Source organism: Narcine bancroftii, chromosome 4 (assembly GCF_036971445.1).
Source record: "Narcine bancroftii isolate sNarBan1 chromosome 4, sNarBan1.hap1, whole genome shotgun sequence".
Lineage (NCBI taxonomy): Eukaryota > Metazoa > Chordata > Chondrichthyes > Torpediniformes > Narcinidae > Narcine > Narcine bancroftii.
The window spans coordinates 304,689,657-304,707,951 of NC_091472.1; positions in this window are offsets into that span (position 1 = coordinate 304,689,657).

The window sequence follows — 18,295 nt, forward strand, 5'->3', positions numbered from 1 at the left end:
TGAATCTCAGTGATAAGCTGTTTAGCTATATAATTTTTAATTTGACTAACTAAAAGTTTCCCTTCCTTATCACCATGCATGTAGAACTTGTATTTACTCTTTAAAAGTTGTGTTTATGTAGGGTAAGTAAGAAGTAAGTCATGTTTAGTTTTAAGTTCAACCCTTCTTTTGAAAAGCTCAGGTTTTGGAGTTATAAGATATTGTTGATCAATAGACTTCAGCTGATTGGCCAAGTAATTTCTCCCAAGATTAGCCTTCTTTTTTAACGTGTCAAAAATGAAATGATCTGACCTCTGATATAAACTTTAAAAGCATCCCAAATTTCTAAAGCAGAAACCTCCAGCGAGGAGTTTATACTTTAAAAAAAAGAGGCAATTTGAGTGGAATTGTTGTCTCTTCCAAAAATTCAGAAATTGCAAGGTATCAGGTAAACAAAAGTGTGTTTCTTGTAAGAGAATAATCTCAGGTTTATACTTGCCAACATGAGAAAAAGACCTTGCAGCATTTAACCAGATGGTTTAACCCAGACTATTCCATGAAAAACCTATAGCCGTCAAAGAAATTAGAAATCTATAATACAGATTTATTTAAAAATGATGGAAGGCCCAATAAAAAGTCGCTAAAATGCCTCTCAGAAAAAAACCCTTGCTAAACTAACAAACCCCCCCCCACTTCTCCTCCTGAGAAACCCCACTGCAAAAGGCAGCCGCTAACAAACAACAATATCCCCAAAATTTGTTGCTGACAGTTATCCCAGAAATGAGCGCGAAAGATAAAAAGCTCGCACAGCTACAGAACTGTTATGACTTGTTAGAAGAGAAAAGTAATAATCCCATGAATTCAGTAAATTATTTTTAATGCTAACCAAAAATATTATTTACCATGTAAAAAAGAAACAAAAGATAAGCCTATCTTTCTTTATAATGAGTATAAAAAGTTAAAATGAAGAAAAACTTAACAGAACATTTGTGCTTTATAAAAAAAAAAGACATTTACCTAAGAATTTTTTTAACCCATACAGGACTTACAAAACGACAATGTTGAAATCAGCCACTTCTTGGTATTGTCCAGTAAGGTCATTCTCAATCTAGCTAGAAGCACAAAGATGGCTTTGTAGAGCTGGAACATGACTTCTTTATATGTCGAACTTTCTTTCATTACTTTAAGCAGGTAGTTGTTCATGATCCCTAATGTTCTGATTCTGATAGGTTAAAGTGCCTTTGCGTTGGAACTCTCTTAGAAGTTGATCTTTGAACTGGAACTGATGGAGACAAAGAATAATCAAATGAGGCTTCATACCAGGAGCAGGTCTAGAAATAAATGATCGGTGCACTCTGTCAACCTCAGAGGTAGAAGGCAACAGATCATGTCCAAAAACCGCACCAAGAAAACCAGCAAAAAACTTGGAAAGCTGGCCAGATTAGTTTTCCTCCTCTAAATCTATGAATCTCAAGTTGTTTCTTCTGTTTTTCGCTTCCAAGTCTGTGATCTTTTTCAGTAATAAGCCGTAAGATTTTTAAAACCCCAGATTATCAGTTTGTACATCCTCTAGCAGGGCTTCATGAGTTTCAACAGTTCTTTCCAAATCCTTAATTTGGAGTCATGTTCTTTAATGAAATTTCATAATTCACCCATACTTTCAGTAACTTGAGCAAGGGAGACTTGCATATCTTTAGAGTTCTTTTTAAACTCTTTAACATCTTTACTCAAGTCCTTGATGCATTTCATCAAAGAGGTAAAATTTTCTGAAATAGAGGCTTCTCCTTCCTTTCTTCCAGCTTTAGATCCACAAGTAGAGGATATAATGTACAAATGTAAAATACACTGGGAAAGAAGAACTAAAACTAAGTAACAACTCCACGTTAAGGAAAAAATTATTTAAGAAATTAAGGCGTGGGAGGTGAACATGTTAGGAGGAGTTGAAAAAAACGTGTTACTCCGTTCACCAACAGCAGGGAACTCTGAAGGTAAATAGTCAACAGTAGTGTCTGCTAATGGCAGCGCTACTGAAATGAGAGATGTCCACACGGCACGAGGGTGAACCAGTAACTGAACTTTATTTAGAAATACTCACACTGCTCGAGGGGACCACCCACTTTCTGTGAGGGGTACGCTGGCCTTAGGGAGTGATGTCAGCGCGTTGTAGCGTCACTACCTTTCCAGCGGCGCATAGCCAGGGAGCGGCGCTGTCCCCCAGCAATGTGTGTCACCAACTGCGGGTTTCTCCTCGAAAGGGAAGTGGGCCCCACGCCATTTTGTGTCAGATGACTGGGACAGCGAATTGGCCTGTCTAACTGTGCAGTCACTCGGCCCACTACACAACCATGATTTTATTGAAAGGTGCAAGAGGCTGAAGGGGGTAGAACAGTTGGGTCCTGTTCCATTAACAATCTTTTCTTGCAGCTTTAATTTTAAAAGGTTGTTATGAACTACCGTTAGACATTTCAGTAACCTGTCCTAAATGGCAAAGCTATATAGAAAAAAACCCAACCTTCCCCAACATCTGTCCTGATTTTTTTTGCCTATATACCTACTCATCTCAATCCAGATGTGCAGACCATATTTAGTTAATTACTTTAAAGGCCATAATTATTCACTGTGAATTTGGATTTCTTCAAACTAATGCTCTTAATGGCTGGAGCCCATCCTTATAATAGATTTCTTGCCAATCTCTATTTCTGTTTGCCCTCCTCTCTTGAATCTCTGTTCTTTTTTTAAAACTGTGTTTGGAGAGCTAAACCAAACAAAAAATATTCAAACTCTGGTGTATCAATGCTTTATATGTCCAAGGAATAGTACTCTTTTGGATTTCATTGCCCTTGTGAAGTAATGCAAACCTTCTAATTTACATTTCAACAGCCAACTTCCACCACATGTCCAATGTTAAATAACAGTTGACCTCTCCTCCCTTGTTCCATTTTATAGTCGCTCCAATTAAATGATACTACTTCATACCACAAACATTCTGGAGTTTTTTATTTCATTTTAAATCATACAATTGTTAAACAACCAATATTTGTCCCCAACATGAAGAATCTTACTTTGAAACAAGTTCTGGCTGGAAATCAATAGCCTGAGAATGAAATGCATTCTGGAATTTAGTCCAGAAGGTGATCATCCACCCCTGCAGATATGCATCAAATCTCTCGCACTCTGAGAAAGCTTATGTATGATGCAAGGCAGTTAGGCAATGATTTGAGGTGTGATTTTACTCATGAATTTTGAAGAAACAGTTTGAATTAATTGTCAAACAAGTGTCATTGAGAGAAGTGATTTAATGATATTCCGATGTGAATTCTCCAGCCTTTTTCCTGACAGCCTAATACAATTATACATTATCCAGACACAGGAAAGGCAATTCCCATTATCTTAACCTTCATCATAGCATATCGTGAATGAGAATCCCTGAGCCTCACCATACAATAAAGAGAATGCTCCTTTTCTCTCTACACCCTCAGTTGTCCCCTGCAGCCCATCCACTAAAACCACCTCCATCATATCTTAATTCCATCTTTTCTTATCTCTTCTTTTATACCATTTTTCAATCGGTGGTCCACAGACCACTGGCAGTTCGCTGGTTTGAGAGAGGCAGGCCACAGTGACACAATGCAACTGATACAATAAACAAGGAATATTGAAAACAACATTGCAAATTTGACAATAAAAAAGTTTAAAATTCTCTCCAAAACAAAAAATCTCAACAATGGTCTGGGATGTGGATCGAGCTCGCCAAATCCAATTCAGCTCCCCATTCTGGTGGTCCATGCAAGTGATACGAGTGGTCTAATACTTAAAGTGGTGTGTGGGTGAAACAGGTTGAGAAATGCTGTGCTGATAAACCATGGTGTGGAATCTTCTGGAATCCTTTGAATGATACCCCAGTACACATGCTCGCAATCTTAAAAAATAATACATCTGTTCCTTAGAAAGTAATTTTAATGCAATGATAATGGGGTTGAAGAGATCTTTATCGTCATTGCAAATAGCTTGAAAATATTGGATTTTTCCTCCTGGCATTAAATTAAGCATGATACATTCCTACCAAAATATAGCTGGACCCAGAGACCATTTTTATTTCCCTAGTATGTGTCATTCTTTGCCACATTACATTTGTGGTAAGATTTTCATCCCACAATCACATCCCTCTAACTCGTAAATGTATCCATAATTTGTGAACTAATACTACTGTAATAAACTCTATTTTTATACACAAACTTACTTAAACCACATGGTTTTGAATCATTATAATTACTACCAGATGCATAATCTATCTTGGGCATCACAAGACAGATAGGATTTTCACAACAGAAGAACTTTATTTGAATGCACTTCTGAAATAACAAATGGGTGCCAGGATCTCACATTTGCCAATAGAATTAGACTGTTCCTAAACTGTGTCCTTAATCATTCACTGAGTCTATCATGGCTCTTTTATCACAATGCCTCTTAAGAACTTCCCCAGAGCTTTTCAAAGGTATGAAGTTTTCCAATGGTCCCAATCTTCCATTTTGTCAAGACCAGCGCAATATACATTCAAACAGTTGAATAAATAGTTGTCCTTCCTTAAGTTTAACCCAGTGGTTCTCAACCTTTTTTTTTTCCACTCACATACCGCCTTAAGTATTCGCTATCCATAAGTGTTCAGTCATTAGTAAGGGATTGCTTAAGGTGGTCTGTGGGTGGAAAGTAAAAGTTTGAAAACCACTGTTTTAATCGTACCTAAATGACTCTTTATGAGCACAGTTTCATAATTCTAAAGGAAATGGGCTAATGACAATTTTACTCAAACAAAATACTTCGGTAACAATTGGGTCTAGAGCAGTGATTCTCAACCTTCCCTTCCCATTCACAGACCACCTTAAGCAATCCCTTACTAAGAGCAACATTTGCACTACTCCTGAACTTGAATCTGCTAGAGATTTACTACGTAGCTACCTGCCACTGGCTAGACACTGGCCTCTAGTTTATTCCTCTATCTTCAGTGAGCATTTTGTTCATTCTAATGTATAGGATATTGATGTTCTGTAGTAGGGTCCTGGCGGTTATTTAGAACTATTTAGTGGAAGGTGGATCTACCATTGACCATGAGACTGTTGGTTGCCTGTCCTTCGACACTGCCGTATATTCCAGCATGCACAGGCAGTCTTCCACTGTGAAAGCTGCTCCCAGATCACAAGCAAGTTTAGTGCAGTGCAGGGCTCTCTGATCTACTGTCTTCGCTCATAAAGGTGGGGCAAGGACAGAACCATTTGAGACCTACTCGCTGATTTCTGCCTAGATCTTCTTCTGCTCACAAAATTACTTTGCTAACCAGTGAGGCTTGATCCTTAGGATTACTACCTGTCACTGAGAGTGAATAGTTGAGCATATTTTTGGTATTCACTGTTAGTAATAAAAGATCAAACCATTAAAACATTAAAAATAATTACATTTTAAAAATTAAAGCACTAAATGCATATCAATATTAAACCTTGCAGACAAATCAAATAAGATGGTCTAATCACCCTTCTGTTTGCAGCCATTTATTCCATTCATTTAAAGGAACAGCTATACTTACCCCAGAGTGAGCACAGACTTGATGGGCAGATTTTCCTACCTCATGTTTGAGCAACTTTACACAGTCTCCACTGCAAATTCAAAAGGATCCTGCTGGCACACAATCTAAAATGTTCTGTCTCAAAGGAAATAACTTCTATGGTTATAAAAAATACAGCAAAATCTCTGGTATCTGGAATTCGAGCAACTGGCTGCCTCAAGTTACCAGGGGGAAAAAAATCAAGGAAAATACATTTAGAAATTAAAATAACTATGAATAAAATAATAGGTAAAAATATAGAAGTTTAAAATTGTTAAATCGAATGTTCTCTGAAGTAACACATATACTTTTGGTGAAGATGTGATCAAATATTCAGCCAGTGGAGAGCCTTGGTCACGCTTTGTTCGAAGCAGATGTTTGAATAAAGTTGTGTGAAACAGCAATAATGTTGCCCAGGGGTGATTCTCTTCAAGTACTTCCTTATCCCTGATAAGTTAGAGTCGCCCCGGTCAAAGGGTGGGGAGTGAAGTATCTATAACAGTGGTTCTCAACCCTTTTCTTTCCACTCACATCCTACTTTAAGTAATCCCTATACCATCACTGCTCTGTGATTAGTAAGGGAAGGTTGAGAATCACTGCTCCAGACCCAATTGTTACTGAAATATTTTACTTGATAAAAATTTCATTGGGCCATTTCCTTTGGAGTTATGAAACTGCACATACGAGTCAATGAGGTACGATTATAACAGTGGAAAGAGAAAGGTTGAGAACACTGGTGTATAATGTAATTTTTTGTCTTTCGGGCAGCTTGTGGAGGGAGAGGAATTTGGTGATGCAGTGACGGTTAAATATTTTCAAAGAATGTGACTGAAAATAAAGTAAAATGCTTCAAGGTTTACATATTCAAGTGAAGTTCGTTCAGTGTAAATACAGTATCATATTTTTGTCTTTTAAACTGTTTATTCTTAATGCAGATGTTTTAGTTGGGTATTGTGAGAGTGTACTGAGGAGGGTTATGTGACCTCTCTGGTTGGAAACTGATCGGAAGCCACCACATTTGTCAAACAAGGTCAAGACCACCCACGCTTAGTCCTCACCTCTTTAAAAATACACCCACTCCCCACTGGCTCTGTTAAGCACCTGTCCTGTTTTGGCCATACCTGGGTCAGCCCTACTTAAATAAAATGCAACATGGGTCTCTTTTCCCTGAGAAATGAACCTGAGTTCCACTCCTGATCACAACCCAGAGACAACGCTAGAGAATTGATTCCAAGGGGTGTGCCAGTAATGGGTAGGGGGCTTTTTTATGCACCCTATTAAACCAATTCTTTCCAACTAATTTTAGTGCTGTACCTGCAATGGGTATAGGGGTGGCAGGTAGTGTTGCCATGTATTTTTCCTGCGCTATATACTGTATTGCTAAGATGATGCCGCTTTAGTTGCCCATTCAGAGCCAGCTCTTCAGCGCTTGATGTCCTGCTTTGCGGAAACTGCCAAAATGTTTGGCCTGGAAGTCAGCCTGAAGAAAACTGAGGTCCTCCATCAGCCAGCTCCCCACCATGACTACCAGCCCCCCGACATCTCCATCGGGCACACAAAACTCAAAACGGTCAACCAGTTTACCTATCTCGGCTGCACCATTTCATCAGATGCAAGGATCGACAATGAGATAGACAACAGACTCGCCAAGGCAAATAGCGCCTTTGGAAGACTACACAAAAGAGTCTGGAAAAACAACCAACTGAAAAACCTCACAAAGATAAGCGTATACAGAGCCGTTGTCATACCCACACTCCTGTTCGGCTCCGAATCATGGGTCCTCTACCGGCACCACCTACGGCTCCTAGAACGCTTCCACCAGCGTTGTCTCCGCTCCATCCTCAACATCCATTGGAGCGCTTACACCCCTAACGTCGAAGTACTCGAGATGGCAGAGGTCGACAGCATCGAGTCCACGCTGCTGAAGATCCAGCTGCGCTGGATGGGTCACGTCTCCAGAATGGAGGGCCATCGCCTTCCCAAGATCGTGTTATATGGCGAGCTCTCCACTGGCCACCGTGACAGAGGTGCACCAAAGGAAAGGTACAAGGACTGCCTAAAGAAATCCCTTGGTGCCTGCCACATTGACCACCGCCAGTGGGCTGATAACGCCTCAAACCGTGCATCTTGGCGCCACACAGTTTGGCGGGCAGCAACCTCCTTTGAAGAAGACCGCAGAGCCCACCTCACTGACAAAAGGCAAAGGAGGAAAAACCCAACACCCAACCCCAACCAACCAATTTTCCCTTGCAACCGCTGCAATCGTGTCTGCCTGTCCCGCATCGGACTTGTCAGCCACAAACGAGCCTGCAGCTGACGTGGACTTTTTACCCCCTCCATAAATCTTCGTCCGCGAAGCCAAGCCAAAGAAGATACTGTATTGAGCACAGTTTGTCTGACTGTGTGATTTCCTGCAGTGGATTTCCCTCATGGGCAAATAAAGACTTTTTGTTGTGACTAATCTGTGTCCAAACACATTGCTTCTCGGACCCATTGAACTTGCTCCTTACACAACAAAGAGTAAGTCTCAAGCAACTGGAAAGTACACGCCGACAATCCCCATAGGTGCTGGATACCAGGGGTTTTACTGCTCTACCATTTTTAAGTCTGTCTCAAGCCTATGTTAGAAATGGCCTGAAACTGTGGAAGGTGTCTAAAGTTCAAAATGTGGAAAATATATTAGCAACAATAACATAAATGAGATCAAACTGATGGATGAGTGGCAACGACAATTGCATTTAGAGCCCACTTACCAAGTTCCATCCCAATATCCTTTGTAAAGGTTTGTTAACAATTCACCCAGAAGCTCCAAAGATTCATTGACTAAAAATTCTGTCATGTGGTGTAACATTTCATCCAGAATCAACTGCATAAATCAGCTCGCACATTGCACACTCAGGATTTTCAGTCGTCCATGCACAGATAGAGCTGAATATGTGCAGAACTTTGCTCTCAAGACCTTCTTCTAAAAATACATAGGAGAGACCACAATCAGATCTTACCCACAATGTTGAAAAATACTGTTTTTTCCCAAAGGTCTAAATGCAAGATACAGAATAAATCACAGCAAGTACTGGAAATCTGAAATCAAAGCAAAAATGCTGGTAATGCTCAGCAGATCATGTGGTCTCCCATTGGCTGTGTGTTGATGAGGAAAAAGCTTTAGAAAATAGAGGTCAGTAGGCTTGGAAATGGAATTTAGCCACATGAAATGATGCATTAGGCCAAGCTGCAGGAGGTCCAATGAATCTTCAAAAAATGGAAGCATGTTGAATGGTGTGGAAGAACTAGGTGACCTTGGGGAATAAATTGTAGGACAGGTGGAATACAAGAGCACAGAAGTGTAAATAATCACTAGCTAGACAATAACTTGAGAACCACGTTTTCTGATCATCAAATTAAAATACATCAGAAAGTATACAATAAACTGAAAATCCTTAACAAAAAGATTGGTTAAGTTGCAATTATTTTCTTTGCAAAAGGCTGGCAATTTGACAGGCCAAATGAACTGCATGACAATTTTCTGGGGGACGAGATCGAGCAAGTAGGAAGGCCTATTTCCTTTCGCAGAGATGTAAAAAAAAATGTGTAAAAGGAAAGAAAATGGGTAGATAGTGAAGTGCCAGTTGATGAAGTAGACAAAGACGATGTGGTCAAACAATAATCATGGCTTTTATTAGCAGAAACTCATGGTACAATAATGAAAGACAATAGATGCACCTACAGTTATATCCAAGGGGAGTGTCCTTAACAGTAGAGATAACAGCACAGCCAATGTTAGTACAGCAAGGTTCGCCAGAGGGGAGACAGGCAGCTTGGCAGACATTCACCACAGAGAGTTAACTAAAGGGGAGATGAAAAATATTTATTCAATTAGAGGAGGCTGGGGTCTGGGATTCACTGACCACATGGGCAATTTAGCAGAAACCCTCATCATTTAAAAAGTATTTTGATAAATACTCAAGAAGCAGCAACCTTTAGGACAATAGACTTACTACTGGCAGGGTAGGGTTGTCTAGGGTAATTTTTAGCAACTTACTGGAACATGATGGACCAAAGAGTCTCCATTTGTAATATAATTTCTTCATGATTCTGTAATGCATTTTGAAGAAGTCATGACAGATTTAAACATTGTGGTGATATAATCACTGGATTGTCAGTGACTGCCTGTGCCTGTCAGACTCCCGTATTGCCTACTGCAGGGGGAAACCCAATGTACCTGCAGGGAGGTAACCTCCTACTCCCTGCCAATCACCAGCCCCGCATAAAGGCACACGCTGCCCCCAGGGCAGGAGCAGAGCACACGGAGCCAGAAAGGATACAGACTCTGGTGTGCAGGTTTTAAGCTAATTAAAGCTTTTGTTTGTGCCCGCTTGTTCGCACTGCAGCGCACCACGAAAATTTAGGAATCAAGATGGAAATCAGTAATGGTGCTGAAGGTAAAATAAATTGTATTATGGAACAAGCAAAAGGGGCTAATGGATGGTTTTATTTCTTATTCTGTTTGAAACAAACAATAGAGAATAGGTGCAGGAGTAGGCCATTTGGCCCTTTGAGCCAGCACTGCCATTAATTGTGATCATGGTTGATCATCCACAATCAGTATCCCGTTCCTGCCCTCTCCCCATATCCCTTGGCTCCTCTATTTTTAAGAGCTCTATTGAACTCTTTATTGAAAGCATCCAGAGAATTGGCCTCCACTGCCTTCTGAGGCAGAGCGTCCCACAGTTCCTCAACTCTCAGGGTGAAGAAGTTTTTCATCAACTCTGTTCTAAATGGCCTTCCCCTTATTGTTAAACTGTGACCTCTGGTTCTGGACACCCCCAACATCAGGAACATATTTCCTGCCTCTAGCTTGCCCAATCCCTTAATAATTTTATATGTTTAAATCAGATCCCCTCTCATCCTTCTAAATTCCAGTCTATACAAGCAGAGTCACTCGAATCTTTCAACATATGATAGTCTTGCCATCCCAGGAATCAACCTCGTGAATGTACGCTGCACTCCCTCAATAGCAAGAAAGTCCTTCCTCAAATTTGGAGACCAAAACTGCACATAATTCTCCAGGTGTGGTCTCACCATGGCCCTGTACAACTGTAGAAGAATCTCTTATTACACTCAACTTCCCTTGTTCTGAAGGCCAAAATATCATTAGCATTCTTCACTGCCATCTGTAACTGCATGCTTACTTTCAGTGGCTGATGAACAAGGACACTTAGATCTTGTTGTTCTTCCCATTTTCCTAACTTGACACCATTCAGATAATAATCTGTTGTCCTTTTCTTGCCACCACATTGGATGACCTCACATTTATCCACATTAAACTGCATCTGCCCACTCACCCATGTCCAAGTCATCCTGCATTGTCTTAGCATCCTTCTCACATTTCACACTGCCACCCAGCTTTGTGTCATCTGCAAAATTTGCTCATTATTTTTAATCCCTTCATCTAAATCATTAATGTATATTGTAAATGGCTGCAGTCACAGCACTGAGCCTTGCAGTCACAGCACTGAGCCTTGCAGTACCCCACCAGCCATTCAGAAAGGAACCTGTTAATTCCTCTTTGTTTCCTGTTTGCCAACCAATTTTCTATCCATATCAGTGCCCTACCATCAATACCATGTGGTCTAATTTTGCCCATCAATCTCCTATGTGGGATCTTATCAAAGATGTTCTGAAAGTCCAGGTGCACAACATCCACTGGTTCTTCCTTGTCCATTTTCATAGTTATATCCTCAAAAAATTCCAGAAGATTAGTCAAGCATAATTTCCCCTTCATAAATCCATCCCGACTCGGACTGATCCTGTTACTTTGACTCCAGCATCTTCCCCACATCTGATGTTGGGCTAACTGGTATGTAATTCTCTGTTTTCTCTCTCCCTCCTTTCTTAAAAAGTAGGATAAGATTAGCTACCCTCCAATCCACAGGAACTGATCCTGAATCTATAGAACATTGGAAAATGATTACTCTTGCAACCACAATTTCTAGAACCATCATCAGGCCCTGGAGATTTATCAGCCTTCGGTCCCATCATTTTCTAATTAAGTTTACTAAAGTTGGTACATTAAACTGTTTCCTACATACTCCAACTGAAAAACCTCACAAAGATAAGCGTATACAGAGCCGTTGTCATACCCACACTCCTGTTCGGCTCCGAATCATGGGTCCTCTACCGGCACCACCTACGGCTCCTAGAACGCTTCCACCAGCGTTGTCTCCGCTCCATCCTCAACATCCATTGGAGCGCTCACACCCCTAACGTCGAGGTACTCGAGATAGCAGAGGTCGACAGCATCGAGTCCACGCTGCTGAAGATCCAGCTGCGCTGGATGGGTCACGTCTCCAGAATGGAGGACCATCGCCTTCCCAAGATCGTGTTATATGGCGAGCTCTCCACTGGCCACCGTGACAGAGGTGCACCAAAGAAAAGGTACAAGGACTGCCTAAAGAAATCTCTTGGTGCCTGCCACATTGACCACCGCCAGTGGGCTGATAACGCCTCAAACCGTGCATCTTGGCGCCTCACAGTTTGGCGGGCAGCAGCCTCCTTTGAAGAAGACCGCAGAGCCCACCTCACTGACAAAAGGCAAAGGAGGAAAAACCCAACACCCAACCCCAACCAACCAATTTTCCCTTGCAACCGCTGCAATCGTGTCTGCCTGTCCCGCATCGGACTGGTCAGCCACAAACGAGCCTGCAGCTGACGTGGACTTTTTTACCCCCTCCATAAATCTTCGTCCGCGAAGCAAAGCCAAAGAGAAGAACATACTCCTAGTTTATGTAAAACACTTTCCAAAGGTTCCAATGAAGCTTTATTTTAAGCAAGATTGCTGTATGTCTTCAATTAATCGATTACAATGAGGCAAAGTCAATGGCATCCTTCAAAAAGTCTCTAGAAATCTGATTATTAATGTTTCTAATAGCAAAAGAAGTATTCAGAAATCTCAATTGTCAGCACTTATCAGTGAAATTAGTTTACATCTGTAGATTTGGTAATTTAAATTAAATTAAATTCCATCAAAATCTGGCATTCTTGAAGCAAGAGCGTCAATCACATAATTATAAAAAGCTACAAGATCCAACATTCACAAAAATACAGGTTACGTTGTAGTGCGTGTGCTACACCAAGTGTGGAGTGTAGCATCGACACACACACACAGTCAAGTTGAGGTTAAAGACTGATTTATTGCACTGCCAGCTCTGTTTATGTTCACTCCCTGCCTCTGACGACAGGAACAACATCATCACAACTGGCCTGCGTTCCCACCGTTGCCCGCTGTTTCCCGCCATGTGTGAAGTCACGCAGGATGACGGCCATTGGTTCTTGCAGGAATTTTGCGATTACACTTTCGCTGGTCATTTTGCGAGCCAGGTTGCAACTCAGTTTGCGGGCCGTTACAACATATAAATTTGCCAGATTATAAAGTTTTAGATTGTAGGATGTTTAATTCTAATTTTATCAAAAATTAATGAAATACCACAATGCTAACTCTTAAACTTTTAAATTCTATTTCGTTTATGTGGCTTTAGGATCACAGTCAGTGAATTATTTCTATCTTCTTTTAGTTTTGCTATAATCATAAAAAGTAACAATTATTTTTTGAGAGGCATTGACAGTTTTATATAAATGGAAATCAAGTGACAAAACTTTGTTATTTTTGGATTAAAATGCAGAATGGGCATTAACATAAATTCCTTTATTATATCTTTAAAATATTTTTTATGAGTTTAACAAGAAAACCTTTATACAAGGTATATTAACAATAACATAAATCAAATCATATCATATATCAATTGTAAATTAGAAGCATAATTATTACATTAACTTATTTTGATCAGTGAATCAAATTCTATAACTATAATAATCAAACAATTAAATAATAACTTGTATTATGTCCAAAATCAATACTGAGTACAAAAATTAAACAAATGATGCACATAAAATTCCCTTACATAAGTTATTTTATACTTCTGATGTTGTTCTGTCATCTGTAGTTTAAACTTTACTTATTAGTCTTATTAATGAAAAGGGAAGAAAAATATTCTCCCTACTAATCTACTCCCTCCCTCCAAACAAAGTTATCTGTGCATATTGTAAATAGGAATCGAATGACAGCCCCCAGACACCAGGCAGGGAATCCCCGGAGCATCCACACCACTTAAATCCTCAGATTGTGTAATAATCCATGAATGAGCCCCACATCTTATCAAATTCAGACTTTGCATCTTTATTTCTCTTTTTTTTTAAACCCCAAAATAAACTTTATTCACAATAAAACAATATGCAAAGGAAAACAGTGCAAAATCTTTTTGCATCATTATTCTCATCCTTGTAATTTCTCCCATTTCTGATTGAGAGAATTTCCCTCTCATCTCTGCTCTTTAATCACCAGTAATGGAAGGACTCTTAATTGAGGTCCTTCCCCATTAAGCCCTCATGTTGGCTGAGCTAAGCCACAGTGCATCCCTCAGCATGTACTCCTGTAGCCCCATGAATGTGCCTCATTCCCTCAGTGTGCTGGGAGACCAACAAGTTTCAGGCAGATGAAAGAGTTGAGCTGATGATCTGTCTGTCTCTTGGTGTCCTCTGTTACGTTGCTGTGTGGATTAACCCTTGCATCCTTCTCCACACCCTCTGAGAAAATCCACAGTCTGCAAAGAAATGGCCATCACTATCAGAATTTTCTCTGGGTCATCGTGCATTGTGGGTAATGTTCCGATCTTACAGGAAGGATCTGACTGGGAGGGCTCCTCTCACTGCCAGCCGGGCCAAGTGAGCTCTCTCATTGAAGTATTCTGCCATATAACCTGGACAGACTGCTCAGGGAACCATCCCACAGTATCCATAGAGTCCTTGTCCCCTAGTGTCTGCAGGGTGTTCCATGCAGACTACTGCCTGATGGGGTTGTAGTCAAAGGTATTTTGAAAACATTTCCACAGAAGATAGGCAAAATGGCAATGTCCAACTGACTGGAACATTGTGTGACAATGGGGGCCAGTCCCATCCTTTCCAACACCTGAGGCAGGTGGAACCTCAGCACATAGCGGCCTTGTACTTTGGTTCCACGCACCACCTGATGCAGGCATACACGAAGGTGATCATTAGGATGAGGGCCACGTTGGGCACACCTTGGCCCCTTTGGCTGGTAACTTGTGCAGAAGCACCTGTTGGACCCTTTCCATTTTGGATCACAAGATGAGTTGGAAGATTGATCTGATGGCAGCCAGGGAAGTGGCAGTGGTGATGGGCCACACTTCCACCATGTACAGCAATACTGAGAGGAGCTTGCACCTAATCAATAAAGCAGCAACTGAATTAATAATTAGCAAGAATGTTGCTTCAGGCGAGTACAGAAGATCTCCTGTGTTCACATTTATCTTTAAAAACAATATTATAAACAGTATGATTGAATTATTAAAATCAATTTACTTAACAACATGGTTAATGGCAATTTCCATTGTTGAGGCTCTGCGGCGCCTGGTGTTCCTAGGCGGTCTGATCTTGGAAGCTAAGCAGGCTCAGGCCTGGTCAGTACATGGAGAAGAGACCGCCTTGGGACACCAGGTGCTGTAGGTTTCTGTGAGAGGTGCTGGACAAAGTGACGACTCTCTGCCTTGCGGTAGACAGAAGTTAAAGAATTTCATGTATGTTACATTCTAAATGTAGTATTAGGTGACAATAATGGAACCTTTACCTTTGTTGTAGGGTCCCTCAGAGTTGAGAAACTATAGATTCATGATTAGTAAATGGAAGCAATAAAAAATTGTGATGGGATGGGAAACAATATAATATTGGAATGAAAATGAAATAATTGTGTTTGCTATCAGACATACCATTTAAAGTTTCAAGATTACCTCATGATGTACTATTTTTAATACAAATTAAACTTGGAAATACATATTCCATTTTAATGTGTGTGGTTTAATGCTTTGACTCACAGACTAAAGAACCATTTGGATAGTGACTTTCTCTGCGATCATCATCCCTGTCAATCCATTGTTGAGGACCAGGGGTTCACTTAATTATGGAGAGGCAGACAGTTACTGGTTTATTTTCTCCCCCAAGAGGATTATCTATGAAAGTTAATTGAGGCAGGTGGTGCAAGTGGGTGACATGATATCCTGATGTCTTACAGGGTGATGCAGCTTGCCGGGAAGCATCACAAACAGACAATGCAACACTAGTTGTGACTAGTCAGCTTCTGTGTCTTTGGGCAAAGAAATAACAGTCTGCCAGGCTACTGGAGAAAAGATGTATATAGTGGAGCACTGGAAAAATCACTACACTATTGACCCAGAAGTCAGGACGAGCAAAACAAAACATGTTCAAATATCATTCTGAAGTTGAGGAATTAAATTCTACTAATTACACTATTTAAAAGTTAGTTTCACAGTACCACAAAACAACTGGTTTTGGGTAAGAATCCATTTGGTTCAATAATATCCTTCTAGGTAGAAAATCTGCCATGATTAGCTGGCCATTCAATTTAAACAAATGAAGAAATTAAAGCAAAAGATCACTCAGAATCGATCTAGATCAGTCCCTGCACAATGCACTTAATGAACATCTGCAGAATGGTATCGAAATTGGAAAAGCCATCTAACTGATTGTCAGGCTGTGCTCGACAAGTCATATTTCCATAATCATAACCTTTTTTCCCCAAAGGTCCCAGATACGTTCATATTATGTTATGAACCCAGAGGACCCCAAAAACCCAGCAATAATAGATATTAACCAAGACAAATGGTTATTTAAACAAAAGTTACAGAATCACACTTTAACTTATCACTATTGTCTTAACTAACCTAATCCCCTTCTAATTCGAAGTGCACGTGTATGGAATATGTGTGTGTAAGTTCAGAAAAGTTATTTGATTCATAGCCTAATCTCACTTCTCATTCCTCCAAGTTCACTGTTTGCAGCCAATTCTTATACCGTGCACAGAATTTAACATTTATAAAGTTCACCAGGCTTTGGTGCTTGAATGGTAAATGGTTATCACTCACAAAGTTTCTTGTCAGTTTTCAGGGAGAGATTCATTGTACGCTAACACCCACAACTGATTTACATCCTTCAGCCACTTCAGTGTCTTGCTGAAGAAATTTGCCCCTTCAGGGTTCTCCAGATGATAGCTTTTTTCTTTCAGGTCAGCACAGTGTGCTTTTTTGTTTCTCTTATTCCACTGAAACATTAGACAGCCAGTCCTCTCCTCTTGCATGAACCACAAGGGCTTTGACCAGGCTGAACTAAGCACTCACAACTCATCTTCCAAATAGGGTTTTCCACAAGCTTGCCAGCTTGTCCTGTTCCAGTCCCAGCTGCTGTTACTGTCTATAAAATTGATCTTTGTGTGTGTGTGTGTGTGTGTGTGTGTGTGTGTGTGTGTGTGTGTGTGTGTGTGTGTGTGTGTGTGTGTGTGTGTGTGTCTCACTCTCTCTCTCACACACACACACAAGCCTGTTTGACTCTGCTTGCAAAACCACATGATCCTCTTAGAACAGCAAGGTTCTCTCCAGACTGTCTGCGGCTCCGACAAGCTCTTTCATCTATTGCCTTTTTGTAAACAACAATCCATTAGTCAAATCTTTTGGGCACTCTCCAAAGTTTTTGCAAAGGCTCTGAGTCCCCAACATGTCTAGCATTAGCAGAGCTCCAGTATTTTAAATAAGATCTGTTTTAAAGTGTTTGTATGTGACCAACATGAACAAACCCTTCCCCAATTTATCTCCCAAAAACATATCTATATTCTGTCACACTTTCTCCCTTCAAAGGAATTTTAACTCTTGAGTTAAAATTCAGTTAGGACTTCTTCTTTGGCTTGGCTTCGCGGATGAAGATTTATGGAGGGGCAATGTCCACGTCAGCTGCAGGCTCGTTTGTGGCTGACAAGTCCGATGCGGGACAGGCAGACACAGTTGCAGCGGTTGCAAGGGAAAATTGGTTGGTTGGGGATGGGTGTTGGGTTTTTCCTCCTTTGTCTTTTGTCAGTGAGGTGGGCTCTGCTGTCTTCTTCAAAGGAGGTTGCTGCCCACCGAACTGTGAGGCGCCAAGATGCACGGTTTGAGGCGATATCAGCCTACTGGCAGTGGTCAATGTGGCAGGCACCAAGAGATTTCTTTAGGCAGTCCTTGTACCTCTTCTTTGGTGCACCTCTCTCTCGGTGGCCAGTAGAGAGCTCGCCATATAACACAATCTTGGGAAGGCGATGGTCCTCCATTCTGGAGATGTGACCTACCCAGCGCAGTTTGATCTTCAGCAGCGTGGATTTTATACTGTTGGCCTCTGCCATCTCGAGTACTTTGATGTTGGTGATGAAGCCGCTCCAATGAATGTTGAGGATGGAGCGGAGACAACACTGGTGGAACCGCTCTAGGAGCCGTAGGTGATGCCGGTAGAGGACCCATGATTCGGAGCCGAACAGGAGTGTGGGTATGACAACGGCTCTGTATACGCTAATCTTTGTGAGGTTTTTCAGTTGGTTGTTTTTCCAGACTCTTTTGTGTAGTCTTCCAAAGGCGCTATTTGCCTTGGCGAGTCTGTTGTCTATTTCGTTGTCGATCTTTGCATCCGATGAAATAGCGCAACGTTAGAAGCAGCCATTCAGTTGAGTGAGTCTCCAATACATTCCCACAAATTCTAGTTGCACAGAAATGTCTCGCTCATGTCTGTCAACTCCATTGTTGCCTTCCTTCATAAAAACAATTTACAGTAACA